Genomic DNA, 19,785 nt, shown 5'->3' on the forward strand with positions numbered 1-19,785 from the left:
TGATTTGCCAAGGACTTGAGGTCCTTCTTAGCTTCATTCTTGGACTTGCAGACATGAATTGACATTTCCTGTAATAAACAATTTGTGACAAGCCATTGTCAATATGGCCGATCATTTTCCAATGGTTTTGGTTAAGTTTTCTTTCTTTCCTTATTTTTTGTCTTTCAACTGCCAGATGCTTCTGCTTGCCTCTCACTCTCTCTCATTCTCTGGTCTAAGGATTTTCATTTAATAAGAAGTAATGTCTCCAACTGCATTTTTGCATGCTAAATAAATGGAAGTGGGCAGCATTTGCGTTTGGGTGGTGTTTGTGAGGTGGGCGTGACTGACGCTCCTTTACCAACATTTGTCAAATGTCAGTGCTCATGAGCTGTTATTATTATTAGCCCGAACAACGAGGAGAACGTTGCTGCAGTTGCTGGCAATGACGACGATGATGATGTTGCAGCTGACGCTGGCCATTTGGTTTCCCGGGAGAGGGGATATGGTAGCATGCTCCCCTCCACCCTTAACATAATTGCGTTTTGAAAAATGTTTTCCCATTTTTTATGCAGCGCTTTGCATTTTCTATTACTTCATTAGGGCAGCAAACAGAACACAGTTGCATTTCAAATGCGGGCGAAAACTCATTCTCTCTCTCGCTCTTTGCCTTTCACACTTTTTTCTCCTTTCTCTTTCTCTCTCTTTCTTTATTCCCACAACTATTGTGTTTGTGTGTGTATGTGTGTTTGGGTATTTGGGCAATCAGTTCAGGGTTAGTAACTCTATTTGCTTTATTCCAAATCTCTGTTCACTAAAACTGGTAAATTTATGAGGATTTTGGAATGTTGCAAATTCCACATTTTGTATTGAATACGTTGATATTTATGTTAATCTAAAAATTTACAATAGCAGCAAATAGAAATGTGTGTATACACCGTAAAAATCAAATTACAGATAGACTAATTTCTGTTGAACTGAATGAACTTTTTAACTTTAACACCATTTGGGCCAAATTGAAACTAATTGAAACTATTTACTCCCAGAAATACTGCCAAATATGCACTTTGCCTGTAATTGACAAACAAAATAAATATTTTTCCACATTTTTACGTTATTATTTTAATCAAAATTTTTAAAAATATTCAAAACTTTTTAATACCAGGGTGCTTTCTTAAATTTACTTTTCAAATTAATACAGTTAAATTAAGGGAAGTGAATTCGAAATGCAATTTTTATATGCTAGAATAATTTCTCTACTGAATTTATGTAATTTCATCAGCTAATATAAAAGACATTGCTTCTTTTAGCTTAAAACTTACTTTTACAGAATTTTCGCTTCCATTTATGACAAAGGGAATTGCACAGACAAATATTTCCTTTTGCATTGTACCCACTTGCATTTTTGTAGCATACTTTTTCGGGCAATGTCTCATAAACATGCAAATGCTTTCGAATTCTTAACATTCCCCTCCCTCCAATGAATGTGAAATAGGCCATCTCTCCGGGAAGAAGAGTATGGTGGTAGAAGGGGAGGAAAAAAAGGTTATTTGCAATTGAAACTCATCATTTGCCAGTTAATTTCAAGCGTAAACAAGAAGGCTACACACAAAAATAAAAAAGGAAAATAACAAAAAGAAAAGGAAAACAAACCTCTGGAAACAAAGTTTCACTGCATGGTTGAACAACTCTTTTTTTGCACTTTCTCTCTTTCCTTCTCTTTCTCTCTACTTCTCTCATACTCTTTCGCTTGCTTCCTACCTTTTTTCGTGAGTTTTTTTCATGAAATGTTTTGTTTTTTTCATAATTCATGAGCAACCTATTCCTGCTGGTAGTGACGTTTGTTTGCCGCACTTACACACACACACACACACACACAAAGACACATCGACATATATAAAACCGCGCTCAACTTTTTTTTAGAGCAAAAACAAAAAAAATGTATATATAAGTAGAAAAAATCTCAGATTTTGCGCTCTTTGCCACTGCGTTTCTAATGCCGCAAAGAGTTTATAGTTTAGACTGGCTGAGGCTAGCCGAGGTAGTGGTTGTGCGTGGATGTGTGTGTGTTTGAGTGTGTGTAAAGCTTTTGTAGGCGTTAAAGTTGCTGCTGCTGGTGCTGCCGCTGAAAGTTGAGTAAAAACTTTTGTTTTATGGTCTTTTATATGCGCTGTCAAAACTCCAGTTCAGCGGAAGGGGAAGACAGTCAGAGAGTTTAAGAGAGAGAAAGAGAGATAGACATAGACAAAAAGCACCCATACAGATAAATAGTCTCAGTCGCAGAGACTCAGCGTCCAAATAGTCGCCAATGTAAGCTTCTTCAACACGCGCCCCGTCCCCGTCTCTTAGCAAAAGCAAACCTATTGCCACCCTCTAGCCAAAACTCTAGCTGAGGATGAGCGAAAGTTTTCGCCACAAAGTTATGAGTTATGTGTGAAAGTGCCAACTTTACACGCTGTCACACAATTTGCGCAATTTTCTTTTTCTTATTTACACACAGACAGATAGTCAAGCACACACACATTTATACGGGATAGACAAAAAACAATTGGAAAACATCATTGACTTAAAGTGCAAGTGAAAATCACTTAAATTTTTATTGTCACAAGCAAATTTAGAAAAAACTAATTGACAGTCAAAATAGCCAAAAAAACTCATTCCATCTCTTGCTTTCTAGTTCGATTTCTCGCCCTCTCTCTCATTCACCGATTCTTGCTGCTTCCTCTGTGTTGTCTGACCAGCAGCGATGACATGCCGTTAAGTACTTAACACTGAAGGCAAACAACAACAGCAACAACAGAGGAAAAAAATTGTTATGCAAAAGCAAACAGCAGCTGAAAATTGAGAGAGCCACTCTCAAAGGCAGAGCCACACACACACACACACACAAACACCCACTCACAGCAAAACACACACATACTAACTAAAAAGTGTAAAGAAAATGTAGGGCCACATCAAAGTTCAGCTGCAACAAATTTCCTTCGCCCTACATTAACTTCAATATTATTTTTATTTCATTAAGATTTTACTACGAAAATTGTTTAATAAAATAACAAAATTCTTCTCAGGCATTGAATAGAATTCTTTTCAGAACTAGAATATCTGTAATTATTTAAGATTCAACTATCTTTGGACTTTCGTATCTTACTTCATTTAATTTGAATGTTTGAATAAATTATTGACATTGAAATTTAAATCACAATTAAGATGAATATTTCTGTCTTATAATATAAATCTACTTTCAAATGATTCATTGCGAATTCATTATATTGAAAATTTTGTATTTCTATAATTTCATATTAACTTACATGTGACTTATTTAAAATTTGAAAATATTTACTTCTGTATATAAGTTTAGTCATAGTTTTTTGTTTGCTTTCATTATTAGGTTACTTATATCCAGTTTCGTTCTGAAAGATATACCCACTTTTAAATCATTTTCTTAACTAACTAAGACAGAACCGTTTTCATTTAACATAAATTGTGTTAACTAATTGAATTTGTTTTATTTGTAATGTAATAACTACATATACCACAAACCTAATTACTAAAGTAACTTGAATTCATTGAAGGAGTTGAAAGAAATTGTGTTCTTCGATATCTTTTTTTTAAAACCTTCCCAATTAAAGATTTTTGTTGAAAATAATAAGGCTTTTATTTCCTGATTTCCTACAATTGTTTGCTAAAAGTTCACAGTACAATTTTGATATATCCTTGAAACATTATCCTATTTACACTTTGATTTCGTTTAATTGGGTTTCACTTGCCCGTTGATTGCTCTACAATTTGTATCGCATCCCTGGCCCCAAATGGCTGCTACAGTTGCTCTTGCTGTTGCTGCTGGGTGTGTGTGTGTGTGTCAGTGGTTGTTGTTGCCTGCCACGTTGTTTGGTATTTTTAATACCGCACGCTTTGTCGTGTTTGACATTTTAATCGCCTTAAATTTTATGTTGAGGTGCAGACCAGAGAGAGTGCTACCCATCTCCATACCATTCAGTTTCCTCTATCAAACAGACACACACACAATCACGTGCACACACACATACAGGGAAAGATCACCCTAACGTTTATTTTTTGTGCTTTCGTTTCGTCCGCCGCAAGTAAAATTTCCGTTCGAATTACTTTCTAATTCTATAATGAATTGTTTTTAAGACCAAACTCGAGGAGTGCTGGAGGGTGGGAAGGAGGGTCGGTGGCGGAATGGATGAAAGCAAAGGGGCGGAGGGAACGTCACACGCTAACGAGAGAAAATTTACGTTGAGCGGCATCAAAAGTTGCCTCTATACGCCATAGATCAGCATCACGGGAGGAAGGTCTGTATGTTTTTTTTTTGTCTGTTTGTATGTAGGTAGGTTGGTATATCGAAAAGTTTTATAAGCTCTTCATATAATTTTGTTTTCTGTTGCTGTTGTTGTTGCTGTTACGCTCATCGTCTCTTTGTTGTTGGCATAATTGGGCATCTTTTCAGCCATGTCCATGGATCTGCTTACCCTCCATACTCTGCACTCCTCTTCTTGCCCTCTACCATTGTATTTTTGTCGCACAATTTTGTGGGGAGCGGTGGGACATGGTGGCGTTGGGTAGTGGAGGGTATTTTGTAGTAGTTTTTGCGCCCCCAAGCCACTAAGTTTGTTTAAGCAGCTGTGGTCCAGCTGCTGTTGGTGGGGGCTACTGCTGCTGCTGCTGCTGTCGAAATCCCCTGCATAAATTGCCGGATTAGTATTGTTAACCGAAAAGTTTTGTTTTGCATTTTTAAAAGGTGGCCCTGGCCATATGGCTAAAATGAAGTTGGCAGCTGTACCGACTACGGATATTTATATGAAGATATAGATAGGTGATGCTACAAAACGTTCTATCGCCATATTGCAATTTCTCTCTCTCTCTCTCTCTCTCTTTCTGTACGCTTTTTGCGCCTTGAAGCTAAATAATCTGTCAGCATTTCGATATGCTAAATATTTGTGTGTATGAGTATGTCTGTTTCTGCGTGTGTGTGTGTGTGTCTATGACTGCCATAACTTTTTGATTGCGCTGGAGTAGTGCCCTCTGACAGGTAGCACACAAAACAGCCAGAAGCAAACATTTATGACGTTGCGATTGCAACTCAATCTACCATTCTCTCTACATTCCTCCCTCAGCTAGCCGCACTTCTACTTCTTACTCTCTGCTTCTTTCGCTTTGGCTTCTTGTTGGCAACAATGAGGCAGCGGAAGTACTTAAGCGCAACGCAGAGCACTTCCTGTTTTTGTTTTGCCAATACAGAAGGAGAGATGCAACTTAACTGAGCGCAATTCAACTCGAACGTTGAAGAGGACTACGCGGTGAGCACCTTCGACTGACTATGTTGTCGAGTTGAATTTCGCAATACTTCAACTTGGTTTTTAGCGCTTACAAATGAAAATATATTCGCTCGGGAATATTAGGCTTAGATTGCATAAGGGAAATGCTTTGAAAATATTTTTTGTGATTACTTAAAGACGATAGTTTTTAAACTCTTAAATTAAATTAAACAGATTAAAAATGGCGGATCTGAAGTGGAGAATCTCTTGTTAGATCTTAAACGGGCCAAACTTTTCACGATATCAATCTAAAATTAATCTGTTACTTCTGAATACACCATAGCAAACATAATAACATATCAAATTATTGATTTTTCTTACAATTTTGAGAATTTCCGGTTTTTAAGAGAAAGAAGGATATCAAAAACTTCGACTACCCTAATCAGCGGCAAGAGATTGTTTTTCAAAAAGCTTTTTCACCTGCAATTCTTTAGCTTTATGCAGGCATCTTGTATTTCCCCTGTTTACCCCCCTCTAGCCATCTTTTCCATGAAGTGCTTCTGTTGGCTATCTTTCTTCCTTCTCATTGAGAACAGGCGACGACTTTAATGTGCATTTCTGGCATTCATTGCATGGTTCGGCTTCGTCTTTGGTTTTGGCGTGTTGAAAGTGGCACATCATGACTGCCAGTAGCAGCATGAGGAGGAGTATTCTCCTCTTGCCACACACCCCCCACATACACACACACTTACCCACACACAAAGCATTTTAATTTCTTTTATCCTTCATTACAGCTGCTTCCTTTTGGCTATTTCATCGTCGTAGTCGTCGTCGTCGTCTGGGGCTTCTCTTAGCAGCAGCATCAGCTCCAGTTTTCTGCTGTGTCAGATTACATACACTCCATTAACATTTTATGCGCTTGTATTATCGCAATTAAATTTTTAATGTTTTCATTTCGAGAAGCACATTGCATTTTCATGTAGCTACACCCTTTCTCTCCTCTTTTCTCCTCTACAAACTTCTCCTCCCCCACCTTGGGCAACTGAAGCAATCAGCACACGCGGCAGCACCGCAGACAAACACCTCCAACTGCTGCTGGTGCCGGGTGATGCAACTCCAACAGTTTTGCCGCCTTTGGGCTAACAGCAAATATCAGGAACAGCAGCAGCAGCAACAATACCAACACAACGCAGGAAAAACGCATGTAAATGCCAGAAATTGAGAAGGGGGAGTTAAAGCTAGGACGGAAGGGACGTTCGGTTGAGACTCCATGTGGGTACCAACTTCAGGTTCAGTGGAAACAATTGCAACCAAGCAAAAAGCATTTTCTGCCATAATAATTTTAATGAAAGTGTTTGCTGTAATCATGCTACCCTTTCAGAATACTTTTGCCCTCACATACGCACGCACACAAACACACACACGAACACGAACACATCTCGTCTGTAGCCCTGTTTACCCCTTTTTGACCACAAAAACTTTTGTTGCTGCTATTAATGTTTACGTGTCGAGGTGACGAGTCTTTTAATTAATTTAAATTCGCTTTAAAAATCAAAAAAAACAAAAGAACGAAGAATGAAAAACGATAAGACCAAATGGTACACAATGGCTGCTCATCAGAAGAATCTTCTTCCACCGATGCTGACTTTCCCCATTTAACCACACCAACATCACCAGCACTTCGCCCACTTCATGCGCTCTTTTAATGCCATCAACACCACTTTGCCTGCTCCTCCAATTCGGGGTTTTTTTTCTTCCGACTGGTCAATGCCTGGTTACATGCATGGCTGCGCCGGAAATGAAGCTTTAACGACTTTGGCCAGGCCCCAATGTGCACACAACTTCCGGAACGGAAGAATCCACCCGTTCTCATTCCCAATCCCTTATCCCGCTCACTCTTTCTACTACTTTTGTTCAAAGTGTAATCAGCAAAAGTCCAGAAAAAAAAGGTACAAGCATTTGATAGACACTTTAAAAAAATTTGCAAACCCCAAAAAAAAAAAAAAAAAGCAAATCGATTTGAATTTCCACAGTGTACGTCTGCATATGAGAGTAGAAAGGAAGAAGAGGAAGTATGCCCGAAATATTCCTTGCATCAGTTGAACTCAAATTTATGTTTTATTGCTCGAGTGTAACCTTACAACTTCATTAAGGTGAAGCACTGGATTGGTTGTTAGGTCTCTGATTTGCTACATCTAATTATTAAGATGCATTTGCATCAAACCAAAAATGTTAGAGTTATAGAAAATGCTAAGAAAAAGGTATCAATGCTGAATAGGTTTTCTCCTTTTTTGAGCTTGACTTAGATTTTTTACCTACCAAATGATTGTTAATATGGACACATTACGTATACGCAAGGTATGCCAGAAAAAAGTGAACTGAAATGTTACAATGCAATAAAACTGTTGGTTTAATAGCCATTAAACAAAGCAAAATCAAAGTTTATGAATAATCTGTGATTTTAACTATAAAGAGTTAGAAAGCGAATTCTTAAGGACAGGTTCCTTAAAAGTTTATGCCTAGAAATTCTTGTATGCCCTTTCAAGCTATATAAATTTTGTCACCACTCAAAACACGGGGCAATGTAAAAAAAGGATCGATTGTGTGGTTAACGTCTCTTACATTGAAATACATACTCACATGTTTGTATATGTAAGTGGCGAGAAAATTAGGTGGCCTAAGTGAGATTTTATGCGTGAGTAACTGAGAGTATTGTGCATTGTTTTATTGTTGCAGTGAAAGACAATGAGATGTAATATTGAGTGATGTGGAAACATACTTAGGTAAATGTTTTCTCATCCGTGTTACTTCATGTAGGTTGCAGTGTTAGTAATTTCAAAGTCTTTTGAATATTCCTCACACCCTAAGTTCTCCAAGACAATTTATTGTGGAGTAAAAAATTGAGAAGAGATCGACAGAATATTGACAAAAAGAAGAGATTACAAGACAAGAGAGTAAAAACGTGCATCATCATGGTGTGGGTTTTAGGAGAGGGAGTTGGTAGGTCAAGATCCCAGGTTTAATAGTATTTGGTTTGGTATTTCAGAACATCTGAAAGAGCTCAAGATAGCTCAAATAGCTTTTCACTTAAGCTAGAGCATTGTCGTCTTACTTTTGTTCAAAAATTAGTCGATAACATTACTATCCATTCTTTTTAACAATATAAATCAAAGTCTGTGACATAAGATAGTTGTAAATTGTGACATTGTGACTGGAACTTATTAGAGACATTGCTACTGCTGCTGCTGCTGCTGCTACTGTGATGTTGCTGATGCTGCTGTTCGCAATCAATTCCAATGATAATAAATTCAATTTTTGCTGTGCACGCGACCAAGTGAAGCAGGCAAAAGGATACGATACCAAGAAGCTCAGGACCAAGTAGCCAGATCCAAGCTAAATTGAAACGTTCCACACGTACGCCTAAAACTATCACTAGCCGAGTGTGACTCTATGACTATGGATTAGCAGCAGGAAGTGACGATGCATCAGTACCAGCTACCACTCTTTTTTTTTTCTTACTTTCTCCTTCTCCTCACTCCCTCATCCTTCTATTTTCTATGTGTTTTTTTTACTCTCTGTGGCTTTTGTATGGCGACTAAACACAATTCTCGATGCGGTGTCGATGAAGGCAAAAAACTTTTGCTTTTTCCGTTATACAAAAAAGTTTTTCTTTAGAAAATTGTAAGCTTTTGTATGGGAATGAACGAGAGGATCTATCTATACAAGCCCCCCTCTTCTTCCACTCCTTATCCTTCCTGTTGGTGTTGCGGCTGCTGCTGCTGTTGGTGGTGCTACTCATGAGCCCTGAAACGTGTTTGACATTTGCAACTAGTTTAGTTTGATTTGCTGGCGATTCTATCCCCTAGGTCAATGGCTAAACTAACCTCAATTATTTGTCATTCAATATGATTATGGTTGATTTTTCCCCTTCTCATCTCTCTCTTTCTTTCAGTTTCTTCTCACTGGCGACATTTGACAATTGCATTTTGAGCCATTGTCAGCCGCGGCCCCAAAGGCTGCGACAGCCGGAGTACAAAGACTAAGAAAACAAACTTGCCACCGCCTTCATCTTTATCTTCATCTTCATCGTGTTCTTACCTTGGCTTTTGTGTCGAGGCCAAGCAAACATGCTTAATTATTCCATTAAAGTAATATTGCCCAGGTAAAACATCTTTCTCTCTATATATATGTATGTATAGAAGAACCCTCTGCTATGTAGTAGTAGCTTTTCATTTTCATCTTTCCTTATTTTTTTTTTTTGCCACGCTTTACAACTTTTCTTCCTCTTTTCCTGATACACTGGGAAAAACCATTTAAAGGTATCATTGCTATTTCTTTAATAACTTCGAAAAGTCTTAAAACATCGGTCGAACATGAGTACACTTCATAAAGCAAACTTAGTTAACGAATTGTTTCATCAAAATCTGTTTTACAGACTTTAACTATGAATGTAGTGTGATTAATTAGTTATTTTCTGTTTTTAAGTTAAGCTACAAGTTTGAAACTTGAAAACTTTGCGTGTTTTAGAACTTAAAACAGTCTTAAAAACTTTTCATTAATATGTTATTAAAAATCAAATTGTGGTTGAATGAATTTTAAAATTTATAAAATAACTATGTTTCGCGCAATAGTCTCAAATAGTTCTGGTTATTGACTGTTGGTTGGGTATTTCAGAAGCAAAAAAAAATATGAACCCTTTTTTGATTTTTAATAGTCTTCAACTATTCAAAGTAATATTTTAATTTTAACATTTCTCATAAAAGTGTTTTATTTGAAGAATTTGTTTTTTGCGTACCTTTAACATTTATACTCCATTGAAATACTTGTGTTTGGTTTTTTTTAAGTGTACGAGACTTGATAAAGTTCAATTAAAACTTAGTCAGACTTTGGTTATTTGAACTGAAAACCGAACCGAACGAAACTGAACAGAACACAGAACAGAGAACAGAATCAACTGCCAGGGACAGGACATGTTTGCCTTTGTATGGGAGTGTGTGAGAGCATTGACCATTAAATGAATTTTAATGTGAGCTTTATTGGCTTTTGATGCCAAGTCTGGGGCGAGAATCTCCACACCGCTCGCGCTCTCTCACACAATCTCTGTGTCTCTCTCCATTCACATCGCACTTGACACGTTTTGGGAGTTTTTGTGGGAAAAGTTTACGCGAAAATGTCTTCATTATACCAAAAGCTGGTGACAGGACAGACAACGACAAACGGCACAAACTTTAAGCACAACTTAATCAACATCAACGTGAGAGAATTATGATTACTAGATACATATATATTATGTACATATAGTTAAAACTAGGATGGATATAATAAGGATGTGTGAAATTATAGCAAAACGAAAACTTTTGCACGAGACAAACAAGCAGAAATGATGACAACGTGACGAAGCTGCACTCTACCTGAGAAATTAATGCCATAAAAAATGCATACACAGGACTGGAACTTTTCATCCCACATAACCTTTCACACACACACACACACACACTACACACACACAACACACCCACACACTAAACAGGGACTTGAGATATTCTCTGTAGCTCTGACGTTTTGTGGATGTGTCTAAGTGCAGGTTAAGGCAACAAACTCTACAAATTTTGACAGCCATTAATGTTGGCAGCCATCATTAAATGTGCACAAGAGAGATGGATGAAAGGCGAGAGAGACAGGTAGAGAGAGATCCTTGACTGGCTTGACTTGCCGAATTTGATGGCTTTTGATTCATTAGAAAATCACTTCATGGCATTTAATATGCAAATTATAAGCACCTTAAGAAGACACAACGAGGGGAGTGAGAAAGATGGGGACATCAGTAATAGATGGTGAAAAGTCTACCAGAAGGTAGGAGTAGATGGATGGAAAGAAGTGCATCTCTAATGCTGGCTTTTTGAAGTTGCGCGCATAATTTTCTAATTAAGTTTTTTTTTTTTTTTCATTTTATTTTCCTTCGTTTCGTTTCGCTTCATCTTTCGCTTGTTCCTTTTGCTTGCACTTTGTGCTTTCTCTGTTCCTGTTGTTGCAATGACTTTTAAGTAGCTTCCCAGGATTAACTGACTGTAGAGTCAAGTGCAAGACTAAAGCAGCAACAACCACCAAGGACACTGTGAGAGAAAAGGGGAGAGAGAGAGAGGTGCAGGAATCAGGCAAATGTCATTTTTCTTATGCTTTTCAATACTCTTGCCAAGAGGAGAAGTATTCATGCTTAATGATAAGCTACTTGAAGTGTGCAAAAGTTGTTTTATATGTATGTGTATAATAATTATATATGTAAATACATAGATTACTAAAAAGTTTTCGAGGTTACAGAATTTGATCTTCAGGTTTAAAGCTTGAAATATTTTTTCATTCATTAAATTAACATTCAGACTTTATCAATATTTGCTTGTTGATTTAAAGATTGAATGCTAAAGAGAAAAATTTATTTAAATTTATTAAAATTTATTTTATTTAAGGATATTTAATTAATTTAGTTAATGTTCTTCTAACTGGCTTAATTTACTTAAATCTTAAATTTTTAATTTACTATAAATAAGTATTTACTCTTTTAAGAGTATCAAATAGTACATTAATCTCTTCTTCTTCACACATCTCTTTCTTTTTATACCCTTGCAGAGGGTATTATAAAATTGGTCAGATGTTTGTAACGCACAGAAGGAGACGTTTCCGACCCCATAAAGTATATATATTCTTGATCAGCATGAGAAGCTAAGTCGATATAGCCATGTCCGTCTGTCCGTCTGTCCGTCTGTCCGTCGGTGCGTACGCGTTTTACTCAGCCATCTTAAGAGCTATCGGGATGAAATTTTTTTGGGAGCTTTTTTTTACCCGGGTGAGATAAAGTATGAAAATCTTTGGGATCGGACTACTATATCATATAACTCTGAAACAAAAATTTTTGCAAAAATTGGAGTATCCCCATGAAATTTACCAATATAATAGAATTTGATATAAAATCTCAGATCCCAAAATTTGACCCTGATCGGATAAATAGAACACAAGTTACAGTCTATATAAATCGGTTCAATCGCTGCCGGCAGCTCTGCTTGCTGCCTACTACGTCATCATCAAATCAACAGAGCACATGCATACACACACAGACGCAACGCTACATAAACTGTATGTGTATGCGTGCGTTGCTTTGCTTAGGGAATGAGGGAAGAAGAAGAACAAATTGTACATAGTATGAAGAGTAAAATTGTTTTGTTTGTATATTAATGAATTGAGTTGCAGAAAACAAATTTTGAACATGTGAAATTATTATTGTCAAGGACTGCAAGGGTATATAAACTTCGGCATAGCCGAATTTAACTTCTTTGATATTTATTTTTTAAACTCCTCTGGATTCTTTTTTTTGTCTTTTCATATATTTTTTATGCCTGCGCCTCTTGCACTCTTAACAAGATTTTAATTTGAGCTCATTATGCTCTGGCAAAAGGCAAATGAACTTAAGACAAAAAGCTTAGCCAGATTTCTCGCGGAGCCCCTCTGCTTCTTCTCTCTCTCTCTCTCTTTCTCTTTCCCCCTTTCTCTACACATCTACTTTTCATTTACTGCATTTCATTTTTCTCTTTGTATTTTTGCGAGTGAGAGAAAAAAAGATTTCAATTAGTTTACACTTTATAGAGAGCTGTGTCCATATAAGTTGATATTTATGTCACTGGCCACGCCTCCTCAGCTTAAAGTTTTTTTGCTGGCACATTCTGTTTTTTCCGTTTTTTCTCTGCCTTTTTTTCCATCTTTCTACGCTCTCATTAATTGCAAACCATTTGAGCAATGTTCACACACAGCTACGCTCTCAACTGCAGCAGCAGCAGCAGCAGCAGCAACTAACGAATTCATTTCATTTCCGCTGCATTCATTTGCACGTCACAAAATGAAACGAGTAAGCGAGAAAGATAGAGAGAGAGGAGTGAGAGAAAGAGAGATGGAGATGGTGAGCGAGTGACTGTGGTAGCAATTTCATTGCATTGCGGCCACAAAGTTCTGGCCCATGGCTACATTGTGCACACATATAAACACACACACAACGTTGATGATGACATACCAAAACGCACACACACACACACACAAACACAGAGTGAGAAAGTGAAAGAAAAAGAGAGAGGGGGGGAAAAGTCCGCTGTGAGCGGTAAGCGCAAAAGCAAAGCAAAAGTCCAGTCCGTTGCCAGCATTTCCGTGTGCCGTTCCATTTCGCTGCGCGTTGTTAACCAAGCAACTTCCGAGGGTAATTAATTCGAGTACTCGACATTCTCTCTAGTTGTGTCCTGCATGTCCTGTCCTGTTCTGTTCTGTTCTGTTTCTCGTCTATCCCTGTCCCCTATCCCCATCGTCCAATTCCCACCATTCTCATTGTCGTCTGTTTTAAACGACTTACAACTCGGATTACAATTAGACAAGCTGTTCGTTTCGCCGATGTTTTTTTTGTTTCTTTTTGCCAACATTTCGTTATTTTTTTCCGTGTGTGTGTGTGTGTGTGTTTTTTTTTCTCGAAAATTTGCATGTTACATTTGTTCCCAACACACTTTCAACATTGCGATGCTCTGCGGTTTGCCATTGGTAAATTTGCTAAAAAATATTCTCACCCTCTCTTGGCGATCCTTCTTTTTGTTTGTCAACTACTTTTTGTCAGTTTTATGCGAAAATTAACCCACTTTTCGAAGCTTTAGCAAAACGGTGGAACATCATAGTCGATTAACCGATAAATGCTTTAACCAATTTATCAAAATGGTTGTATTTTTCCAGCTAATCTTCTTCACTCTTTAATAAAGTAGTTCTATTTGTATAGTTTAAAATATGTAGATACTTAAACTTTAAAACATTTTCCACTATTCAGCTATTTCTTAGTTTAAAATCACGCTCCCTTAGTTTTTTTTTATTATCCTCTTTTTTATGTTTGTTTATATCTTTAATATTATTATTTCTTAAGAATAAAACATTGTCCCACTTTCTGTTACAAACAAAAACCTATATCGATAACTCACACTGAGTAAAAACATTTTTGTCAATCTAAAATCACATTTTGATCATTTTCTGTTGCATTTACATTTTACAAGCTGTATTACTGTTTTCCCCCAAACCGAATAGACCATGGGAAAAGAAAATCCTCAATCAAAAGCAAATCACAGGCCATCAAACTTCTGGCATTATAACAAAATGTGCCTAAAGTTTTCGCTTAGCAAATCTCATCAACAACAACAACCACAAAAAAATAAAACGCAACTGTAGAAGAGGCAAAAGATGAGAATCATAAAAATATATTACCCACTTTAAAGACATGGGCCAGCCACTTCATCAACTCATGTAACTAAACACCAAGAGCCAAAAAAACGAAAAAAAAAAAAAAAAATTCATACAAAACCAAAAAAACAAAGAAAAACCTCAATTTTGTGTCCTCCGGCAAATGAAACAGAAAACAGAAAAACAACTTTAAATCATTTCATACCTCTCATGGTGTTCTTCTCCGACATCTGCACTCCTCTTCGCCCTCATTTCGAAAGTAGCCAAAAGCTTCGAGTGTCATAAAAAATTGTCTTGAGTATTAGTTTTCTTCTGTGTGACAAGCTGCCAGTTGCTTGGCTGACATTCATTCAGTGAGTGCAACATTTGCTGGCAACAACAACAGCAGCCAACCACCCATCATCATCATCATCCCCCTTACGGACTTCTTGGTCATCATCATCGTCTTCGTCTTATCTAGAAGTCCAGAAGCAACTCCCACAGCTCGTCTGTCAGCAGACCCACAAAAATCAACAGCATTCTCTAAAGGTGGACGCTTGCTTGCCGCTTGTTGGTTGGGAAATCTGGGAAAATGCAAATCCGCCTTTTTATTTCATGCAATTATTCTTGGCCATTGTTTTTCTTGAAAAACACACACACACACAGAAATCCGTGTACGTATATAAAACAAAAAAATAATGGAACATTTTTGGCGCTCATTTAGTGACTGAAGAGATACCCTTTCTGATTATAATTTTGGGATATTTTGTAAAACTTTAGATTACAATAGGAAAAGTGATAATAAAAATGAAAATTGTTAAAACTTTTTTTAAAATATTATGACGAAGAAATGCTTTCAATTCCACGTTGCTATAGTAGTCGATAAATATAGAGTTGCAAATCATATATCAGGAACTAAATGTAAGCAAAACTGATAATTTCGATTAACATAAAGATAAGATAATGTACAAAAAATTAATTTCAATTTATTTTTTAGACCTCTCTCACTTCTTTAAAAATGAAGGAACTTTTCTTGTTTCTAGAGTATAAATGAATAAAATAAATTTCTGTGGTCATTTGTCTGTTGTGCTTTGACTTAGTTATATATTTTTTTGTTTTTGCCTGCCTCCTCAAATTGTCAGAGAAAAAAGACATAGAAGCAAAAAAAAGGTGCTTGACTCTCGAATGAGAACTGAAATCAGGAGGCTTGGCGCAGTGGCATTCATCATCTGTGTGGGCCGCCATCACCGCCGCAGCCGCCACCGCCGTTGACGCTGTTGACGTTCCTTGTTTCTAGTGACATTTGCAAATGTCAAATTTTAGTTGTCGCAAACGACGAACTTGCAGCAGACAACACACACACACACACACTGAGAAACTGATTGACACTGATGTTGTGATGTTGGAGCATATGTTGCCCCTGAATGTTATGTTAATGAGTTATTGTCTCTCTATCTTTGCCACCCCATTTGGCCCACTAGTGTGCGTGTCCCCAAAAAGTATGCTATGGGAAATTGACAAAATGCAGTCAAGCATTTAATTTTCTCTCTTTTGGAATTTTTCGAGAAAAGCAAACAAAAAGAGATGAAGAGAGAGAGAGAGAGAGTTCCCAACTGAAAAACCGACAACCACTTGTCATAACAAATGCCAGCCGGACATGACACTTTGCATACAAACAGAGAGATATACATATATAGTAAATATATATACATATGTATACTTTATATGTTTTTTAGTAATTTCCATAGACACACACACTCGACTCCTTTTCAATTAAGGTCCTAGAAATATATTTACATTCTGTTATGTTATCAAATTTGACAGTTAATTGCTTTTGTCTGGTTTATCGATTGAATCTCTTTACAATTGTTGCAATATTTTTTCTATATATGTATGTACTTATATACATATGTAGCTTTAAGTTGCGGCTAATCGAATCTAAAGAGAGAGAGAGAAAGAAAAAGAGATGTTGGGTATGCGGGTTAGAGGTAAGTTAAGGCAATTTAGTTTTCTTGCTCTCCTGCTGTGCTTTGTGCTATTAATCAATAGCCTAAAATGAGAGATTTCTACTTTGGGGTATGAGTTGATTAAATAGGCGCGTTAAAGGCAGCTGCCAGGCACACACACACACACGCGCGAGCACAAACACAATTGGCAGTGCATGTGTGTACGTCTAATCAATGAATCATATTATTTGATTTATGATTGCCTTTGATTCAAAAGATTTCCCGCTGCTTAATGAATTATGTGTAAGGATTTGCTGCTAAGCGAGTACAACAGCTTGTTAGACAGAGACAAAAACTAAACAGTGAAATATAGAGTGTGAGTGAGAGAAATATATACTGTTCAGATAAGATTTGATAAATAGTTGCGTTTTAGTAAAATCATATTTTAAAATTTTTGCTACTATTGGCAGTTTGCACAACAAAAGAAGGGTACAAGATTGTCTTGAGAGTCCCGAATTCGTAAAGTTTTGATTTTGCTGTTATCTTATTTTATTTCACATAAAAAAAGAACACTTGGTCATCTTTGTTGTATGCCAACTAGAGATCGATTAAAGGATAAATTGGACTAATGGGAAATCTTTAAAAAAGCAACTAACTTTATTTACTCCAAAAATTTTGGTAAATTTTTTATTTGAGACTAAAAGGTTCCTTTGGGAACTTATATTCGTCAATGAAATAAAATGTATTCAGGGGAAGAAATGATTTGGTTTCTTTGCTTAAATGCCAATTACTTAATTTGTTGGCCAAACACCAAAAAAAAAAAGAAGCACTAAAAATATTGTTAAATATTTTTATCACTTTTTTATAGAAACCTCATACTTACCAATAAATTTCTTAAAAGAAAATAAATTCTTTATAATATCAGTTTGTTAACTTTTACATAAACTACTAAATAAGACAAATATACAGGATGGAGTGCGAAACATTCAGGCAGATATCCTTGCACAAAGTTTGTCATGAAATAGAAAAGTTCCTTCTACCTCAAAGGAATTATTTATTTCTTTCATTTTTTTCCCCATGTCGCCTTGAGCTATGTTAATGAAATTGATTTTCATAGGTATACCAAACATTGGTCGCCTGGGCTCAACCTTTCTTTTGCCACTGCCGCCTACGACTCTTGGAGTTAAGCTGTTCTGGCTGGCTGTCTCTTTTGTCTCTATATATTTTTCTCTGTTTCTCACTGTCAGTCTGCCCAGCAGCTGCTGTCTGCATTTCGGTGACATTTTTGCCATTAGCCAAATGTCAATGCTCGTCGCCAAGTGGTAAGCACTTATAATAGATGGGATTTTCAGTTGTCGTCGACAACAACAGCAGGAGCAGCAGTAGCAAACACCAGTAACAACAGCAACAACAATAACAACAACAAGAACTAAGCAGGCTGTTGGCTGTCATTTGCCGATGTCATCGTCATCGTCCTTGTCCTTGTCGTCTTTTAGTTTACCAGAGAGTATAGATATCTTTTCATGTCTTGTGCTTCTTTCCTGTTCCTTTCTTCTTACATTCTGGTTCCTGTTTTGGTTTTGGAATGCGCGATAAAAGAAAAAGAACTAAAACCATTTGATTGCTAGCCAGCGGCAGCAACTTGACTGCTGATGCTGCAGTTGCAAAATCTTCTTCAAGATAATTTGAATAATTTCACTGACCCCAGCCAATCAGCTGAAACCCCATTGCCCTGCCTCATGCTGGGTAAGGGCTGACAAATGGCTTTTAAATCACCTGTCTAGCTTTGTGTGTTGAGTTGAGTTGGCTTTTTTTTATTTTTATTATATACCCTATTAAATGGAAATAGTTACGAATAGATATTTTCTTTTCATTGGCAGCTGCAAAATGAAAAACTAACTACTAAAAATTTTTATATTGTTTGAAAAAGGAATAAATTTTTCAAAAGAAATTCGAAATAACGAAGAAATTCTATATCAATGCTGAAATCTATCAACTTTCTTAACCTTTAAAATTTGATTCCAAACAAAATCGTTTAACGTTTATTTTAAAATACTAGAAAAAAAAAACAATTTTATTTTTATACGGAAGAATATGGAAACAAGCAGAAAATGGAGTATTTTAAAGTTAAATATCTTCTCCTTAGTTCCGACATTCCATTTTTTCTATATTTTAGCAAAGTATATTGGAAAGTCGTATTTCCGAAAATAGAAAAATTTATCATGGCTTTTTTTTTGTTTTTCATGCTTAAGACACTTAAAGTTGACTTGCAATTTGCAACATGAAACTTTTTTGTTGATTTTTTTTGTTGTTGTAACCGCAATGAAAAGCTGCTGTCCAGGTCAGAGAATGAAGGAGCTGAGCTCAGTTCAGCTGCATGACGGCATATTATCAGGCAGGCCTGACGTGCCACACGCACACATTCATACACATAAATACACTCAGATACGAGAAGGCTAGATATGCTGAAGGATTGCACTCGGTATTCGTATATTTTTTTTTTTGTTTTTGGGAAGTGATGGATTAAATGGTAGTTTAAGCTGCAGTCGGAGCGATAAGTGGCAAGGCTCATGGCAGGCCCGGATGAAAGGAAGCGAACAAATTGAAATGTAATTTCCTGACAGCAATTTGCCATATGAAACTCATATGAATATCTTTTGCAGGCAAAGGTAAAATATCATTAGAAAATTGTTGTATGCAGAAAAGAGAGTCAAGTGAAGTGAAGTGATGTGAATGGAGTTGAAGAGCAACAGAGTATCCGAGAAATACATATGTTAAAGTGGGGAAAATTTAATCAGCTTGTGATTTAAAATTAAGCCTCATTGTTTTATGGTTAGGCCTTTTCAATATGTATGTATGTATATGCAATGTGTGTGAAAGTATGTATGTATGTACCTACAAATATGGATTTTCTCACTTCTCATACATAGTAAATCCGATTTCGATTTTCATGCCGATTTGCATTATTTTGGAGTCCAGTCCGAATGTGGATGATAATGATGATGACGTTGCTGATGGGGATATGATGTCGTTTTTATTGTTCCCACATTTGTTTGTTTATACAAATTTATGAGCCTGGCAAATGTATGATAACCATAACAAAACCGCTCATCGTTCTCCCTTCCCCCTCTCTCTCTCTCTCACTCTCTTCATGGCCACCACATGGCAATCACTTTTGTGTGTTGTTTGAGCACTGGACAAAATGAAGATGCTTAATGCATTTTGTTGACCGTCGGGCATTTGTCGCTCGTTGTTGCATGTGAATGCATTTGATTGGTTTTAAATTACATTTTCGACAAAGACAGAGAGTGGCTAAGAGGGGAGAGTAAGGGAAGGCAAGTGCATTGGAACTTGTG

This window comes from Drosophila tropicalis, unplaced genomic scaffold (assembly GCF_018151085.1).
Source record: "Drosophila tropicalis isolate 14030-0801.00 unplaced genomic scaffold, ASM1815108v1 contig_593, whole genome shotgun sequence".
NCBI lineage: Eukaryota > Metazoa > Arthropoda > Insecta > Diptera > Drosophilidae > Drosophila > Drosophila tropicalis.